The sequence below is a fragment of the Narcine bancroftii genome, chromosome 1, assembly GCF_036971445.1.
Source record: "Narcine bancroftii isolate sNarBan1 chromosome 1, sNarBan1.hap1, whole genome shotgun sequence".
NCBI lineage: Eukaryota > Metazoa > Chordata > Chondrichthyes > Torpediniformes > Narcinidae > Narcine > Narcine bancroftii.
In genome coordinates this window covers 227477102-227496527 of record NC_091469.1, presented here as the reverse complement: position 1 = coordinate 227496527, position 19426 = coordinate 227477102, and the positions used below count along the sequence as shown (strand labels likewise).

The 19426-nt window shown below is 38.9% G+C and overlaps 1 protein-coding gene across 2 annotated transcripts in view; it reads left to right on the top strand.

Annotated features, from left to right (window-relative positions):
• Positions 1-19426, top strand: part of LOC138739800 (solute carrier organic anion transporter family member 3A1-like) — a 345875-nt gene that overhangs the window by 168084 nt on the left and 158365 nt on the right. The gene's annotated exons all lie outside the window — the stretch shown is intronic.

Sequence of the window (19426 nt, the reverse complement as noted above, 5' to 3'; positions counted from 1 at the left end):
GTATTGCATCCTCTCTTGCTGGTACCTCTAAATATTGATGTAGAAAACTTTCCTGAACACATGTGACAAGCTCCAAGCCATCCAGCCCTTTTGCAGTATAGGAGTCCCAGTCAAAATGTGGTGTTAAAATCACTGTCAGAACTTGGTTTCCTTAAGCTGCCTGTTATCTTCCTGCAGATTTGCTCCTCCGATTCTTGCTGACTATTGGGCACTCTATAATACGATCCCATTCATATGGTCATACTTTTCCCATTCCTCAGCTCCACTCACATAGTCTCAGTCAACAAACCCTCTCATCTGTCCTGTCTGAGCACTGCTGTGATATTTTCCCTGGCAAGCAATGCCATTCATTCCCCTTTCATCTCTTTCATGTCTGAAGCTAAGGAAAGTCGCGGTCACTGCAAAATCAGTTGACGCTTGCGAGTGGATTCGCAAATCCAAATGGAGAGGGGAGATGTGGTTGTCCGACAAGGGATAAAGGGCAACTCAGGAGGGGAAGGGGAGATTGGGGATAAAGAAGATAGAAATAGGAGAATAAGGAAAATGTTGGATGTTGTAGGAATGTTGTCTGGTAAAGAGTTGAAAATAAGAAAACAGAAATGGAAAAGGAGGAAAGGTAATGATGGAAAAACGGAAAGAGAAGATAAACAAAAGATAAAATGGCTACGCTGAACTATATGACTCTAAATATTAATGGAATACATAACCAAATTAAAAGGAAGAAACTACTAAATTTACTGAAAAAGGAAAAAATAGATATAGCATTTGTCCAAGAAACACACTTAACTGAATTGGAGCACAAGAAATTAAAGAGAGATTGGGTAGGACATGTAACAGCAGCATCGTATAATTCAAAAGCAAGAGGAGTGGCTATATTAATTAGCAAAAATGTGCCATTTAAAATAGAAGAGGAAATAATAGATCCAGCAGGGAGATATGTTATGATAAAATGTCAGATATATTCAGAGCTTTGGAATCTACTTAATATATATTCACCTAACGAAGAAGATCAAAAGTTTATGCAAGATATCTTTTTGAAGGTAGCTAACACGCAAGGGAACATACTAATAGGAGGGGATTTCAATCTGAATTTGGATCCAAATATGGATAAAACGGGGAAAAAAATTAATAGGAAGAACAAAGTAACCAAATTTATAATTAAATCAATGCAAGAAATGAAACTTGTGGACATATGGAGGAAACAAAACCCAAAAGAAAAGGAATACTCATACTACTCGACTAGACATAAAACATACTCAAGGATAGACCTATTCCTGTTATCAGCCCACATACAAGGGAGAGTTAGGAAAACGGAATATAAAGCTAGACTATTATCGGACCACTCACCCCTGTTATTGGCAATAGAGCTAGAAGACATCCCTCCAAGAATGTATAGATGGAGATTAAACCCCATGCTACTTAAAAGACAGGATTTTAGAGAATTTATTGAAAAACAATTAAAAATGTACTTTGAAGTAAATACGGAATCAGTGGAAGATAAGTTTATACTATGGGACGCAATGAAAGCATTCATTAGAGGGCAAATAATAAGTTATGCAACCAAGATGAAGAAGGACTATAATCAGGAAACAGAGCAGTTGGAAAGGGAAATAATAAACATAGAAAAAAAAATTAGCAATAAAGGAAGATACAACCAAAAGAAGAGAATTGGCGGATAAAAAAATAAAATATGAAACATTACAAACATATAAGGTGGAGAAGAATATAATGAAGACAAAACAGAAATATTATGAACTAGGGGAAAAAACACACAAAATCCTAGCATGGCAGCTTAAGACAGAGCAAACTAAGAAAATGGTATTGGCAACAAGGAAAAAAGACAAACAAATTACATATAATCCAAAAGAAATTAAGGAAAACTTCAGAGAATTCTATGAACAATTATACCGAACCGAAAACGAAGGGAAAGAAGGGAAAATAGATGAATTTTTGACTAAAATTGAACTACCAAAACTACAAATAGAGGAACAAAATAAATTAACAGAACCATTTGGAACAGTAGAAATACAAGAGATAATAAAAAATTTACCAAATAATAAGACACCAGGAGAGGATGGACTCCCAATAGAATTCTACAAAACATTTAAAGACCTAATAATACCGCCCCTCCTGGATGTAATCAACCAGATTGATGAGACACAAAATTTACCAGATTCATGTAAAACAGCAATAATTACAGTGATACTAAAACAAGGGAAAGATCCACTCTCACCAGCGTCATATAGACCAATATCACTGCTAAACACAGATTATAAGATAATAGCTAAACTATTAGCGAACAGATTAGCAGAACAGGTACCGAAAATGGTAAATTTAGACCAAACTGGATTTATCAAAAAAAGACGCACAACAGACAATATTTGTAAATTTATTAACTTAATTCATGCAGTAGAAGGAAATAAAGCACCGGCAGTAGCAGTTGCTTTAGACGCAGAGAAGGCCTTCGACAGAGTAGAATGGAATTACTTGTTCAAAGTATTGCAAAAATACAGTTTACCGGAGAAGTATATTAATTGGATTAAAGCATTATATAAGGGACCGTTAGCGAAAGTGACAGTAAATGGACATGTATCAAAGCAATTTAACTTAAGCAGGTCAACGCGGCAGGGATGCCCACTATCACCATTATTGTTTGCGCTAGCTATAGAACCACTAGCAGAATCGATAAGAAGAGATAATAATATAAAAGGAATAAAAATAAAAGACAGGGAATATAAAATCAGTCTGTTTGCGGATGATGTGATAGTGTACTTAACAGAACCAGAACTATCAATAAAAGAACTATATAAGAAATTGAAGGAATATGGAGAAGTGTCGGGATACAAGATAAACGTAAATAAAAGTGAAGCAATGCCTATGAATAACGCGGATTTCTCAAAATTTAAGGAGGAATCCCCATTCAGATGGCAAACGCAGGCAATTAGATACCTAGGTGTGCAAATAAACAAAAATCTAGGCCAATTATATAAACTCAATTACAATCCACTAATGAAAAAATTACAGGACGATTTAGAGCATTGGAAAGAGCTACCACTAACACTGATAGGAAGGATAAACTGTATTAAAATGAACATTTTTCCAAGGATACTATACTTATTTCAGGCATTGCCAATACAACTGACAGAAAAATTCTTCAAAGAGTTAAAGAAAATAATAAGGAGATTTTTATGGAGAGGGGGGAAACCGAGGATAGCACTAGACAAATTAACAGAATGGTATAAACAAGGAGGCTTACAATTGCCAAACTTCAAAAATTATTATAGAGCCGCACAATTAAGGTACCTATCAGATTTTTATCAAACAAGGGAAAAACCAGACTGGACGAGACTAGAATTAGATAAAATAGGGGAAAAGATACCTGAACACATATTATATAAATGGGACGAAAAATTGGTACAACATAGAACTTCTCCAGTATTACACCATCTCCTCAATATATGGAAGAAGATTCATGTAGAAAGAAATAAAATAAATTACCAAATACCAAAACTAATATTGACGCAAAATAAGCTACTCCCTTTTACAATAGACAACCTTGTCTTTAGAAAATGGGAAAAAAAAGGGATTAAAAGAATAGAAAATTGTTTTTCAGGAAGTAGATTCTTATCCTTTGAACAAATGAGAGATAAGTACAATATAACGGGAGATACAGCGCTGGCATATTACCAACTGAGATCCTACTTGAAAGATAAATTAGGAAGCAACTTGAGTTTACCAGAGGGAAGTAACCTTGAATATGTGATTACAGATACAATGTTAATCAAAAGATTTATAAAAAATATGTATATTAAACTGCAAGAAAAGGAAAATGAGGAAACAAATGGTAAAACTAAACAAAAATGGGAACAAGATTTAAATATAAAGATAAAAAAGGAAACATGGGAGAAGTTATGCTCTGGAACGATGAGAAATACAATAAATACGAGGCTGCGTATGATACAATATAATTGGTTACACAGACTATACATTACACCGCAAAAGTTAAATAAATGGGACCCAACAGTATCTGATAGATGTTTTCGATGTAAAAAAGAAAGGGGAACAACAATTCATGCAATCTGGACATGTGAGAGAGTAGAAAAATTTTGGGATGATCTCAATCAGATATTAAATAAAATAACAGAAAACAATATACCAAAGAATCCAGAGATCTTTCTCCTAAGTAACATAAAAAATAAAGAATTTGGAATTGACTTGGAGGATGCACAAAAAAGATTTGTTAAGATAGCCCTAGCCGTAGCAAAAAAATGTATTATGTCAACCTGGAAATTGGAAGATAATTTGAAAATACAACAATGGTATATAGAAATGAATAAATGTATTCCATTAGAAAAAATAACATATAGTTTAAGAAATAATATTGAAATATTCGAACAAGTATGGGAGCCTTACATTAAATACAATAGCGAAAACCTACCGGGAACAAACATTACCTAAGTTGATGGAAGGAGAAGAAAAGAAAAGAATGGACTCAGTAGAATTTCTGGTGTATTTTTGTTGAATGACAACATTGACTAACTGAATTAATGCAACCTAGATTGTATAACTAAAATGGATGAGAGGGGGGGGATGGGGGGGTGGCTTGGGAGGAGGGAGGGGGGAGGGAGAAAAAGTCACTGTAAATGTGTGGAAAAGAAAAAGTGTATATCATGGCTATTGTGATTTATGGTGTGAAAAATAAAAAATTAAAAAAAAAAAGCTAAGGAAAGTCGGATCATTGGGTTGCCAGTCCTGCCCCTCCTAAAACCAAGTTTCACTGATGGCCATTTAGTTATCTGCACATTAAATCTTTACTTTCAATGTGCAAACGAATCCTGCCGATTGGTAATATGCCAACTGTAGGGTTACATTATGTCTTTGACAGACCAACATTTGTCTTGAATTGGTTGACTGGTAATACTCTAGCATGCATATATAAACAATCCATCTGATGATTATTGTATAAGGGGAGGTGTTCAGCCCTTGAACCTGCTCTGCCGTTATGATCTTGACTAACCTGGAGCTGTCAGATGGTCTTACCTTTTGCGAATATTCTGCTGACGCTTGCACCATTTCTCAGGTAGTGTGGGATCAGCAGGCCTGGGGGGTGATTTCACTAGAGTGATAGGCAAGGTTAGATCTTGATTTTAAATTCCCAAAACTCCCATGATTTACACAAGGTTCCACTGATTGGGGAAAACAAAACCAATGTAGCAGCTCCTTTATTCTCAAAAGGAAGCAGGAAACTACAGACCAGATTGCACAATAAGTCATTAAGAAAATTTTAGAAGTTATTGTTTTTTTTTGTTTTTTTTTTGATTTTTCACACCATAAATCACATTAGCCATGATATACACTATTTCTTTTTCACACATATACAGTGACTTTTTCTCCCCCCCACTCCCTCCTCCCAAGCCACCCCCCCACCCCCCCCTCTCATCCATTTTAGGTATACAATCTAGGTTGCATTAAGCCAGTCAGACAATGTTGTCATTCAACAAAAATACACGAGAAATTCTACTGAGTCCATTCTTTTCTTTCCTTCTCCTTCCATCAACTTAGGTAATGTTTGTCCCCGGTAGGTTTTCGCTATTGTATTTAATGTAAGGCTCCCATACTTGTTCGAATATTTCAATATTATTTCTTAACCTATATGTTATTTTTTCTAATGGAATACATTTATTCATTTAAATTTAGTAGTTTCTTCCTTTTAATTTGGTTATGTATTCCATTAATATTTAAAGTCATATAGTTCAGCGTAGCCCTTTTATATTTTGTTTATCTTCTCTTTCCGTTTTTCCATCATTACCCTTCCTCCTTTTCCATTTCTGTTTTCTTATTTTCAACTCTTTATAAGACAACATTCCTACAACATCCAACATTTTCCTTATTCTCCTATTTCTATCTTATTTATCCCCAATCTCCCCTTCCCCTCCTGAGTTGTCCTTTATCCCTTGTTGGACAACCACATCTCCCCTCTCCATTTGGATTTGCGAATCCACTCGCAAGCGTCAACTGATTTTGCAGTGACCGCTATTTCCCCCCACCCCGCCCCCCCACAGAAAAGATTTCACTTTTCATATGTCACAAAGGTCACTCTTTTAATTCCCTCCTTATTCTCTCTATTCCATTACCTTCCCTTATTAATTCTTGTCTATACTATCTATATTTTCCTCTAAGTACAGATACATTCACGTATGCATATTGTCTCTATTCACTCTTATACCTCTTTACCCGCATACATATCAATCGTGATCATTTTTACTCTCATTACCCGTCTTCATCCCTCAGTCTATTTTTGTCTTTACCCACATACATATCAATCGTGATCATTTTTACTCTCATTACCCGTCTTCCTCCCTCAGTCTATTTTTGTAATTGTTCTGCAAATTTTCGTGCTTCTTCTGGATCCGAGAATAGTCTGTTTTGTTGTCCTGGAATAAATATTTTCAATACCGCTGGATGCTTTAGTATAAATTTATACCCTTTCTTCCATAAAATCGCCTTTGCTGTATTGAACTCTTTTCTCTTCTTTAGGATTTCAAAACTTATATCTGGATAAATGAAGATTTTTTGCCCTTTATACTCCAGTGGTTTGTTGCCCTCTCTTACTTTTTCCATTGTCTTCTCCAGTACCTTTTCTCTTGTAGTATATCTTAGGAATTTTACTACAATAGATCTTGGTTTTTGTTGTGGTTGTGGTTTAGAGGCCAATACTCTATGTGCCCTTTCTATTTCCATTTCTTGCTGTAGTTCTGGACATCCTAGGGTCTTAGGGATCCACTCTTTTATAAACTCCCTCATATTCTTGCCTTCTTCATCTTCCTTAAGGCCCACTATCTTTATGTTATTTCTTCTGTTATAATTTTCCATTGTATCTATTTTTTGAGCTAGTAGTTCTTGTGTCTCTTTAGTTTTTTTATTAGATTCCTCCAATTTCTTTTTTAAGTCTTCTACCTCCATTTCTGCTGCTACTGCCCGCTCTTCCATCTTGTCCATTTTCTTTCCCATTTCTGTTAAGGTCATCTCTATTTTATTCATTTTCTCTTCTGTGTTGTTTATTCTTTTTCTTAAATCATTAAATTCCTGTGTTTGCCATTCTTTAAATGACTCCATGTATCCTTTAATAAGAGAAAGTACCTTCTTTATCTTGCCTTTCTTTTCTTCTTCTATTTCACTGTACTCTTCCTCTTCCTCTTCTTCTTCCTCTGGGTTGGCTATCTGTTGTTTCTTTGTTGCCCTTTCCTTCTCTTCTTTCTTGTTTCCATTGTCTTCTGTGGTCTCTTCTTGCTGCAGGTGTTCTGCAGCTGTCGTTGCCGGCTGTGGAGATCGACTCCCCAGCTGGTCCCCCCTCCCGTCGGTGTGTTTTTTTTCATGCGCGGTTGCGCACTTTTACTCGGCTCAGCGAGCCATTGTTGTAGTTCTTTTTCTACCGACCTGAGGTAGTGGGCTCCTCTCTCCACAGCGGGCCTCTTCGGACAGGTAAGGCGTTCACCTTTTTCCTCCGTTGTCTTCTCTTCCTCTCTTCTTACCGTTGATTTTGATTTTTCTTCTTTTGTCTCCATCTTCTTTCCACCTTTATACTCACTTTTCTGTAACTTTTATTTCTGTGCCTTTGTGTTTTCCTTTGTTTTTCCCGACTTTTCTGGAGAGGGCTGGAGTTCACCGTCCAGCCACTACTCCATCACGTGACTCCTCGAAGTTATTGTTAAAGATATCAGACGATGGCATTTAGAAAAATTCAAGATAATCAGGCAGGTCGATGTGACATTAATAGTATAAGTACCCTAAGTTAGTGAAGGTCTGGCAAATGGAGTATAATGTGGGAAAATGTGAAATTGTTCATTTTGGTAGGAAAATGGAAAAGGAATTACGTTATATAAATGGTGAGAACTAGGATAGAGAGTGAACTGGCCCTCCCTGTGTATGATTGGTAGGCAGGTTCAATAAGTAATTCGGAAATCTAACAGAATAGTTTTGTTACTGGCTGAGGGAACTGAATGCAAAAGTAAGGCAGCTGCATTTCAGGTGCGCATCTATGAGACTGCATCGGGAGGAGTGCTCTCCTGACTTAAGGTAAGATGTTTTCTAGATTGAAACCAGTTCAGAGACGTCTTCTGCCGTTTGTACCTGGGTCGTTCTATGAGAAAGTGCTGAGTAGAAGTGGCTTGTTTCTCACGAGAAGCTGGAGGAACTCAACAGGTCCGGCAACGTCCATGAGCAGAAATGGTCACTCAGGGTTTTAGGTCGAGACCCAAAGTAGGAAGGGATGATAGCAAATATGATGGGAAAAATAGAGAGGAGAGGAAACTTTCCCCTTTAATTTAGTTATAAATGTATTCATTTATGAAAATATAAATTACATTTTAAAAATATATTTTTAAATCTTGAATTAAAAAAAAAATTAGACATACAGTGTGGTAACAGCCCATTTTGGCCCACATGCCCGTGCCGCCCAACTGCACCCAATGTACCTCCTGGTACATTTCATACGGTGGAAGGAAACTGGAGCCTCTGGAGAAAACCCTTGCAGAGATGGGGAGATTCCTTATAATCAGCATGGGATTTGAACCCCGGTCCTGATCGCTGGCACTGTAACAGCATTGCACTAACCGCTACACTACCCAGTGTAATGTATTAGTTGAATTTAAGGCTATTTCCAACACACGGCCCCCACCTTTGCTCATATATAATGACAATCATCCTTAACAATTGTGAGGCCATGGTTTTAACTGTATAAGATCTTATCAGCGATCACCTTTTCAAAAAATATCGGAAATGTGCATCAAAGAATTCCCCTGAATGGTTGTGTTTTTGCTGAACCAAGCTGTTTCCAACAAGGGACATCTGTCCTTGAGAGATAGTGAGGCATCTGCCCAGATTCTTTCTGTTGATTTGTGATGGAGTGGGTTGTTAAGCCAATGTTGCTCCAGCCTCCTTTTAGAAAAATTCAAGATAATCAGGCAGGTCAATGTGACCTGGATGAGTCACTGCACACATCCATTAAAACAAACAGAATCTATGAAATCCCAGTGGTTTTTGGAAGTTAACTTCCATAACATTTTCCTTTGGGAGAAGCCTTATCGTGACTGTCCTCTGCAGGGTTCTACCATTTCTGGCAGTGCAGCTGTGTGATCAACAGAGACAGGAAGATTCTGACCTGGTAGTTTTCTCTCTTCTAACTTCATAACACTCTCTGCCCAAGGCTCCAGTCACATTCACTATGTTAGGGTCCACAACTGTTCAGTGAGTCATGAGAATCGCTAACTATATTTTAACATTGAGATAACTAAATTTACATCTAAAAATCTAAATTTAAATTCCTCTGTAGCAGGCCATTTCAGCCCACGAGTCCGTGCCGCCCAATTAATCCCATTTAACCGACACGCCCTGTACGCTTCGAACGATGGGAGGAAACTGTAGCTCCTGGGGAAAACCCACGCAGACACAGGGAGAACATATTGACTCCTTACCGACAGTGTGGGATTCAAACCCCTGTCCTAATTGCTGGCGCTGTAAAGGCGTTGCGCCAACCATGCCACCCTGATTAAAAACCATCCGACAAAATTGTGACAGTAACTTTTTTTAAAACATTATTCAATCGATACTGACTTGCTAGATTTGTAAAATAAATTGCATGTAAAGTGAGCAGTGTGATGCGCTGCTACAGCAGGAAGCAGACACAAGACTCGAGAAAGACTGTACAACAGGCTTTATTCGGTTCAAAGTCTCTGCTACAATGGTAGCTGCACCGAGTGACTGGCTCAGAAGGGGCCGGCTCAGGATTATATTCTGGGCGGTTGATTGACAGCTGGCCAGGTAGAGTTAGGTCTATTCAGGTCGGCTGATTGACAGCCGGCCAGGTGTGGTCTGTCCTCCGGTGATCTTCCTGCAGGTACAGAGATTGCCCCCTGCAGAAGGCTAGTGGTGTGTCTCCACAAGCAGTGATAAAAATGAATAAATAAAAATTCCTAATCATTGTGTTTATAAATCAGTAAATAAGAACCTTCAGTTGATTTAATTTGATCTAATGAAATTGACAAGTACATTTTTTGTGAAACTTTTGAAGTTTTAGTTGAATTGTGATGGTTGTCTTAATTCAGTGCATTCACATGACAACTCAATGAAATGTGGCACTGAAGAATTCAGACTTGTGACTGTTGATTAAAACACTGACCATGTGCTGCTCCAGATTGTGTGGATCAGCTGATCTTGCCATCTATTCTAATATGGACAGATCAAGAGATCTCGACCATCCCCATCCCCATCCCCTTTAGGCTAAAGACGTGGTTTTGACTTTGTTGCCAGGATCTCTTTCCGTAAGTTTTCGGTGGGATGGAGACAGGGTGAAGTTTGACCATGGACTTCTTTAATGCACTAATGCATGAAGATTATTTATATCCATTGATTGAGAATTAATCATTGGTGAAGTGTCCAGCACGGTCCAAATATGAATGGGTATTTGTATGAAAGGAGAGTGCTGAACCTAAGCAATGCAATTTCAAGTTCACGTTCTCGTTTATTATCATCTGACTGTACATAAACAACCAGGTGAAACTCCATTTCTGTGGACAATAATGCACACACATACACTCATAATTTTCTTTTCTTTCGCTTGGCTTCACAGACGAAGATTTATGGAGGGGTAATGTCCACGTCAGCTGCAGGCTCGTTTGTGACTGACAAGTCCGATGCGGGACAGGGAGACGTGGTTGCAGGGGAAAATTGGTGGGTTGGGGTTGGGTGTTGGATTTTTCCTCCTTTGTCTTTTGTCAGTGAGGTGGGCTCTGCGGTCTTCTTCAAAGGAGGTTGCTGCCCGCTGAACTGTGAGGTGCCAAGATGCAAGGTTGGAGGCGAGATCAGCCCACTGGCGGGGGTCAATGGGGCAGGCACCAAGAGATTTCTTTAGGCAGTCCTTGTACCTCTTCTTTGCTGCACCTCTGTCTCGGTGGCTATATAACATGATCTTGGGAAGGCGATGGACCTCCATTCTGGAGACGTGACCTGCCCAGTGCAGTTGGATCTTCAGCAGCGTGGATTCGATGCTGTTGGCCTCTGCCATCTCGAGTACTTCGATGTTGGGGATGAAGTCGCTCCAATGAATGTTGAGGATGGAGCAGAGACAACGCTGGTGGAAGCGTTCTAGGAGCCGTAGGTGATGCCAGTAGAGGACCCATGATTCGGAGCCGAACAGGAGTGTGGGTATGACAACGGCTCTGTATACGCTAATCTTTGTGAGGTTTTTCAGTTGCTAATTTTTCCAGACTCTTCTGTGTAGTCTTCCAAAGGCGGTATTTGCCTTGGCGAGTCTGTTGTCTTTCTCGTTGTCGATTCTTGCATCCGATGAAATGGTGCAGCCGAGATAGGTAAACTGGTTGACCGTTTTGAGTTTTGTGTGCCCGATGGAGATGTGGGAGGGCTGGTAGTCATGGTGGGGAGCTGGCTGATGGAGGACCTCAGTTTTCTTCAGGCTGACTTCCAGGCCAAACATTTTGGCAGTTTCCGCAAAACAGGACAGAGCGGTGAGCGCAACGCCTTTACAGTGCCAGGGATTGGGACGGGGGTTCGAAAACCGTGCTGCCTGTAAGGTGTTTGTACATTCTCCCTGTGTTTGCATGGGTTTCACCAGGGGCTCTGGTTTCCTCCCGCCATTCGGAATGTGTGGTTAATTGGGTGTAAATTGGACAGTATGGACTCGTGAGCCAAAATGGCCTGTTACAGTGCTGTATGTCCAATTTTTTTTTGAAAATTAATGTTAAAATAACATGTATAAATTTAATGAATAAATTACTAATTTCCTTTAGAAAAGACCCAAAGTTATCAATCTCTTGGGTCATTTATCAATGTTACAGCCCGTGGAAAGAAGCTGTTTCACTGAGCAACTTCAGTCTGTCTGCACCAGTGACAGAGATCTCCCAGTGGCCAACCATTTCACATTATCTGCCATAACAATTTCATTTCTTTTAGCCTTCCTGATTTCTTTCTTGAGGTTTTAACTTACATTTTTTTATACTCTTCCAGGACTTCATTTGCTCCATTTTATCTATATCTGCTATAAACCTCTTTCGTCTTCTGAACGAGATCCACAAAAATATCACTCAAAAACCAAAAGATTCTAATCTTGACTTTGATCCTGACAGAAATATACAAACTCTGTACTCTCAAAATTTCTCCTTTGAAGGTCCTCCACTTACCTTGTGCATCCATGCCGGAAAACAACTTATCCCATTCCATGCATTTTAGATTCTTTCTCATTTCCTCAAAATTGGCCTTTCTTCAATTTATAATCTCAACCTGAGGTCTAGGCCTATCCTTTTCCATAATTAACTTGAAACGAATGGCATTATGATCGCTGGACCTAAAATGTTCCCCTACACATACCTCTGTCATCTGTCCGGTCTTGCTCCCCAATATAAGATTCAGTATTGAACTCTCTCTAGTTGTTACCTCTATATTATATATATTGATTGAGAAAACTTTCCTGAACACATCTCTTTTGTCTTGTCCAAATTGTGACTCAGGTTGTTGTTGTCACAACATTTTACGAGCCACCCAACCTCCTCTCTGTAAGCCGACTCATTGTTGTGCCAATTAGGGCAACTACGGATATATCCGGAATCGACTTGCAGAGAGGGGTGTTGAGTCCCAATGAGGACAGTTTATCCACCACCCTCTGAGGTATGATCGCGATGAGCACTGCTGAAGTCGATGAATAATGTCCTGGCGTGTGTGGCATAATTCTGTAGGTGGATCAGGGCGGAGTGAAGGATCAAGGTTATAGCAAACTGGAATTGGTACAATGTCTCTGGAAGACAGGATTTGATGCGATCCATTACCAATCATTCAGAGCACTTCATGATGGTTATAGTCAGTGCCATTGGAGTCCAGTTACCATCACTTTCCTGGGCACAGGGATGATGGTGGTTGCCTTGAATTTTGTTAGAGATTAATAATAGCATTTCTTGCCATTTATGCATTTAGCTATCTTAATCTTTGAAATAATGTACCTAAATTACACGTACACGTTTATGTTTAAAAAATAGAGGCATGAATAGTTTCCTGTAATAACATTTGTCTTGCAACACTTTGGCAAAAATTAGGCAATAGCAGAAAATGCTCTCTTAGCCAAGATGTATCAATGTCAGTGTGTAACATGAGGAGATTATGTGGGGTTATATAAGGTTACACATGGAGATAAATCAATTGGACAACTTGACCTGCATAAACTAAGAGCAAGATTCAAAATGACGTATGGTGAAAAATATTTTTGTGTGTTAAAGAGCACACAGAAGTAATTCTATTCTGTCTTATTAAACATGATAAACTGTTTCCACAGTCAATAATACCCTGGAACAAAAAAAAGCATTATGGGATGTAGTATTTGATAAACTGGTTCCTTTATGCTATTGCCGCAAGAAAAAAGATTTGAGATTGTTTGCTGTCTGCAATATCTCAGCCATCCTGTGTTCAGGTGGAAATAAAAATTCTTACTGCTGCAGTAAGATTCACCGGAGTCCAGTAAATGTGGTTGCCACAGTCCACAACTGGCTTCTGCGTCGTGTGTTAAGATTTAAAATAAGTTGAAAGTGTTTTCTCCGCCTTGTGTCTCATGTTGTAGCAGCCGAAAGGAAGAAGACCCACTGTTTATAGAAGCAGGCTCTCCATAAATTATTTGTCAATTTCAATATCGTATCCAGAAATGGTTATTGTTTGACTATTTTTTATCAGTAGTAGGATCTAAACAGAATCGCCCTGAAAACTGTTGAACTGGGGGTCAGACAGAAAATACACATAAGGCTTCCTGCTTCTGGCTGCAATCTCACAGCTGGCAATGAGACTGTATGTTTAGGTAATGGATCAGAGAGTGCGAATGAATTTGGTTGAATTGAAACCTGCATCACTGAATAATCCATGAGAATTGATGCTTTGTATGAGGTACAACAGCTTGGGGATAGAGTGCCTCAAGGACAGGTGGGTTTGTGGAAAACATTCAATAAACAAAACCCTTTTGAGCCTATATAAATAGGATCTAAAACAAGAATCAGATAGAAAAGACAATAACGATAATCCAGAAAGTAAATTTTCAGCTTCCAACCTCATGTTTTGTCTGCAAGAAGATCTTTCCTTTTATCTTCACTTTATGCTGGAGCTCTGCTTCTCACTTGTACCCTGCCTTTGGCTGAAGTGCTCATGCATAATTTTATTGCAAAAGATAAGCATTTTCCAATCTTTTGATGTGAAATTTGCACCTTGGACTGTTTGGGTCTCTGTCTCTACCCTCGCTCTCGCTTGGGACATCTGGCTTTTTACCCAGTGAACGGATTCCCTGTAAAATCTCTCCTTGGCCTGGCTCCAATTTGTCTCCTCCTCCACTCCATTATACTTCTGTTCTAACGTGCTCGTCTAGACCGCTTAATGCCGGAAAACTGAGCTGCCGGTTTTAATTGCTGATCACTGGTGGTGCTGATGGAGATCACTGTTATATCCAGTCCAATGTGTCCTTGGGCCCCATCACAAACCCCAGCCACCCAATCCATCTCTATATGACCCCATTTTATTATGATATCATTTTGATTCTCTCCTGTTCAAATTGCAACTCTTGCCCTCTCTAATTTGACCAAAACTCTCACGTCCTTTTCATTTATTGCACCAGAATTCCAAGCATCATTGAGCTACCTTGGCTCCAGTCACCTGCAATTTGAAAATGGACGTTCTCATTTTGAAATTTATCCTTCTGCATTCTGTCCAAAGTGGGAGCACAGGCACCCCATCAATGACCAGGGACTAGAAATGCTTTGACTTTCAAAGAATAGTGGCTTAAATTTAAGCTCTGGGCTCCATGTCAATTTATGTTTCTAATTTACATGCATGTTTTTGAGTGGAAGTAATAAAACAATCTTCATCAACACCAGGATTGAATTCTCAGCCCCCTGCTCTACTCGGTTTACAACTATGACTGTGTGGCTCTGTACGACAATAACACCATTCACAAATTCGCTGACGATATCACAATAGTGGGCTGTAAGAAAGGGGTGATTGTAAACTTGATTAAATGGTGTACTAACAACAACCTTTCATTCAATGTCCTCAAGACCAAGGAGCTGGTTGTAGACTTTAGGGAAGGAAAACAAAAGGTGTGTGATCCAGTGATCATTGGGAGATCAGAGGTGGAGAGGGTGAGAAAATTTAAAATCCTTGGATTCACTATCGTGGAGGACCTTTCCTGGACCCAACAAACTAATATCATTGTGGAGAAAGCATGCCGGAGCCTTTACTTCCTCAGGATCTTGCGAAGGTTCAGTATGACATTGAAAATTTTAGCAAACTTCGACAGATGCGTAGTAGAAAGTGTGCTGCCCAAGGGATAACATGGCGTGGTGTGGACAGAATGAATCAGGGGTTTTCTTTTTGCAGCATTTGGCTCCTGAGATTCTGTTTTCATGTGATTTTTCTCAGTCTTCCTCTTTTTGTTTGTTGGGTTCAGGATTAACTGTTTTACATTTATGGACTGGCACAGTGAAAAAGACCACGGTGCCTCCCATCTACAGAGACCTGCGTTCAATCTTGTCTTCAGTGCGGAGCTTACACATTTTCCACCATGATCACATGGGTTCTTGTCATGCACTCTGGTTACTTCCCTCCTTAGAAGGATGTACTGTTTGGGTAGCAAGTTACTGTACATTAGTATTTGATGAAGGTAAGCAGGAAGAGAATCAAAGAGGAGTTGGCAGAAAGAATACATTTCAAGCTTGGAACAATTAAGTTGGGGGGAGTGGGAGTGGTGACGTTGCCATTTTGTCAGGCAGCACTGATTCAGTGTGTTGAATGACCATCTGTACTGTACAATGGCATCCACGTTTTGTCATCATCAGGTGAATAGCTCGGCAATGAACAGAAATCAGCCTTGTTGACATTATATACAAAACATTTGTAAATTGCAGCAAATAAAGATAAGGGGCACATTGAGTTGACTCCTTGATTTTCATTTTGACATTGACTACAGATGATTTTTTGATTTAATGTTTTCACCATGACAAACCCACCCGTCCTCCTGGCATTAGGTGAACTGCTTGTCATGGGGCTATCTTCCCGTAACCACAGAGCATATTTAAAAACTCATGCTTCTGTGAAATGTGCTCTTCTAAACGCAGTCAATTTAACATTTCTATACACCTCCCATCTTCCTTATTTGCATTAAGCACCAGTGACTTGGGTTCAAATCCGGCGTGGTCTGTAAGGAGCTTTGTGCTCTCACTCCATGACCATGTGGATTCTTCCGTGTTCTCTGCTTTCCTCCAGCTTTCCACGGAAGTAGAGTAAGAAGGTTAATTGGTTACATGTAAGTGTTTGAACAGCAGGGGCCTGTTACTGCATTGTATCTCTAAATTAAAACATTTTGTAGTGCACTACCACTAACCACAAAGACTAGGTTGAGGGAACAATAGGCTTTAATATACAGAAGAACCTTGCTGGCCCGGATCTAGGGATAGGAATGGAGGGAAGGGTGAGGTGGCTGGCTCGACCTTTATGCCCCAGGACCACGGGGGAGGAGTCATAGGGTATGAGTCATCAGTGGGTGGGCCAGCTCCAGAAGTGCAGTAGTCAATCATAACTATATACAATGGAGGAAACATATCACCACACATTTAAATGTATATTTTATTAAATTAAATTAAAATGAACTCTTGCTAGATTTTTTGAAATTCTCATGTTCTGGTCTCATGTCTCCCCCTTAAGAAGGCCTAAATTTTAGCTTCCTCTTTCATTTTTAAATCAATCTTTAAAATCTATCCTTTCATCCAAGCTTTTTTTTTGTCACCTATCGTAAAATCTACTTCGAGGCATTAACGTTTGGCAACAAATTAAATTCTTTGCAATGACTTACTACATATTTGGCTGCAATTTGTTGTTGTAAGAAACAAAAAGGGAGAACTCTAAGCAATTTTAAATGGATGAATTTTGTTACACCTTTAGCTTCCTTTAATTATGGATCTGCCACTAAATCTTTGGAGAACCGGGTGTGTCAAAAATCCAGGCAGATATCAGCCGAGATCTCAGTGTTTTCAAATGTCTGCCTTGCTTGCTGGAATAATAGATTATTTCACAAGAGTAAACAATATGTCAGTAGCACTGACATCTGGTGTTGGTGGTGCCTTTTCAATTAAAGCTGCTGCCAAGACTAAAACACCTTTTGAGTCCTTTCCAACCACATGGTTGCAATTTCTTTGAAATCTTAATCAGGCACTTGTACAAACACAGACTATAGGAGGACGAGGACCACCTGAAATACTTGACTAAAGGTGTGCCAAAGGAAAGAAAAAGAAAGTAAAACTCACAATCACCAGCAGAATGGTAATTAATTTTTGCTTGTAATTCTAATAAAGCCAACTGACTTGAATTTTGAAAATTAAAATAAAACAAATATTGTTACAAGTCAGTCCTGTGCAAGAAGGCTTACTTTGTTTAGCAATAATTTTGATTATGTGTGTGATCAAAAGAAATAAAAATGAGAGAGGGATAGAATGGAATATGGATTTGACACAACCCTGAAAAGTCAAAATTGCTCCTTTGTCTATACATTTACATATATTTTTTCTGTGTATGTTGATGTGATCTTCCTTTCCAAGCATAAGGGTTATGCATTTCTGCCATATAATTTTTTATTTACATTTATGTTATGAGCCCAAAGGACCCCCAAACCAAGCAGCAATAGATATTCACCAAGACAAGTAGTTAACTTAAACAAAAGTTGTTTTTAATTATCTTTAAACATGAAAACGGAATCAAACTTTAACTTATCTCTATACTTAACTAACCAAAATTAACCCCTTTCTAATTCTAAATGCATGTGTATGTGATGTTTGTGTAACTGTAAGAAAAGTTCTTTGGTTCACAGTTCAATCTCACGTCCCATTCTTCCAAGTTTACTGGTTGCAGGCAATTCTTATACTGTGCATAAAATTTAACATGTATAAAGTTCACCAGGCTTTGGTGCTTGAAAGGTAAATGTTTACCTTTCAGGAAGGTTCTTTGTAGGTTTTCAGAGAGAGATTTTTTGCTCCAGGATTTACAGAATTGAGGTACCACTATTAGTCACCTCAATGCCTCACTGATGAAACTTGCCCCATCAGGGTTCTGAAGACGATAACCTCTTTCTTTCAGGCTAACACAGTGTTCCTTTCTGTTTTCCTTATTCCAAGAGAAACATCAGACAGATAGCACTTCCAGCCATCCTGGAGCTTTCTGTATCACTTCCAACAAGCTTCTGCTTGCTTCAGCTGTACTGTTCTCTCTCTCTCTCTTCATCTTCCAACTGCTAGAAAGCCCATGTAATTCTCACATGCCACAAAACCCCAACCTTCTCCAGCAAACAATAGGAGTTAGTCTTTTTCTCCCATCTGTTGTTTTAGGAAAACAAGAACACAGGAATGATATTTCTGTGAGCACTTTGTAGATCCTTGCAAACAGCCAAAGGGTCTCCAATCTAAGACAATGGTCCATTCATTTTATGACATCATTTCAATTAGCACCTACTTGTGAAATGTGCATAGCATTCTCCATATTTTCTGTAAAGTTCACTGAATATGAGTTCTTCAGTATTTCAAATAAGATCTGTTTTAAAATGTGTGTATTTATGTAACCTACTCTAATTTTACCAATTTCTCCCTATATTTATCATTACCTTTATAACTTTTAATTTTTAAAATCTTTTAAAATTTAGACATTCAGCACAGTAACAGGCCATTCGGCCTATGAGCCATGCTGCCCAATTGCACCCAATTAATCTACAACCCCCGGTACACTTCGAATGGTGGGAGGAAACTGGAGACCCCGGGAGAGACCCATGTAGACACGGAGAACATAGAAACTCCTTACAGACAGCTCAGGGTTCGAACCCCGACTCCTTGCAGACAGCACAGGATTTGAACCCTACTCCCTATCACTGGTGCTGTAGCAACTGTGCCTACTTTCTCGACTTTTTCTGTTACAAGACATTCAGCATAGCATGCACTGTAAAGCATTGTTCACCGAGTTAATTAATAACAGATGAGCAATCAGGCAGTAGGCTGACTTACTGCCAATCCCTCCTGGCTGAAGGCTTGGTTAATTTTCAGAACCCAGCCTCATTACTATGTTGTTGGTCAGCTGGGAGTGACACTTATAGTTTATACTTTTAACATGTAGCTGGGTTCAAATATGGTTAGATCACCCTCCACCTCAAACCAGGAATCTATTTCTCGCTGGTACAGGATCATTTAAAATATTGAAATCTTCTGAAGAATATCAAACAACATAAATAAACTCAGCTTCAGGCAAAGTGTGGGATGTACCTGGCAAATTTTAAAAGCTTCATATGATAAACTGAAAGCGTAAAAACTTGTCTGTCCCTACGGATCATAGCATTAACTTTGTACAATGAAGGCAA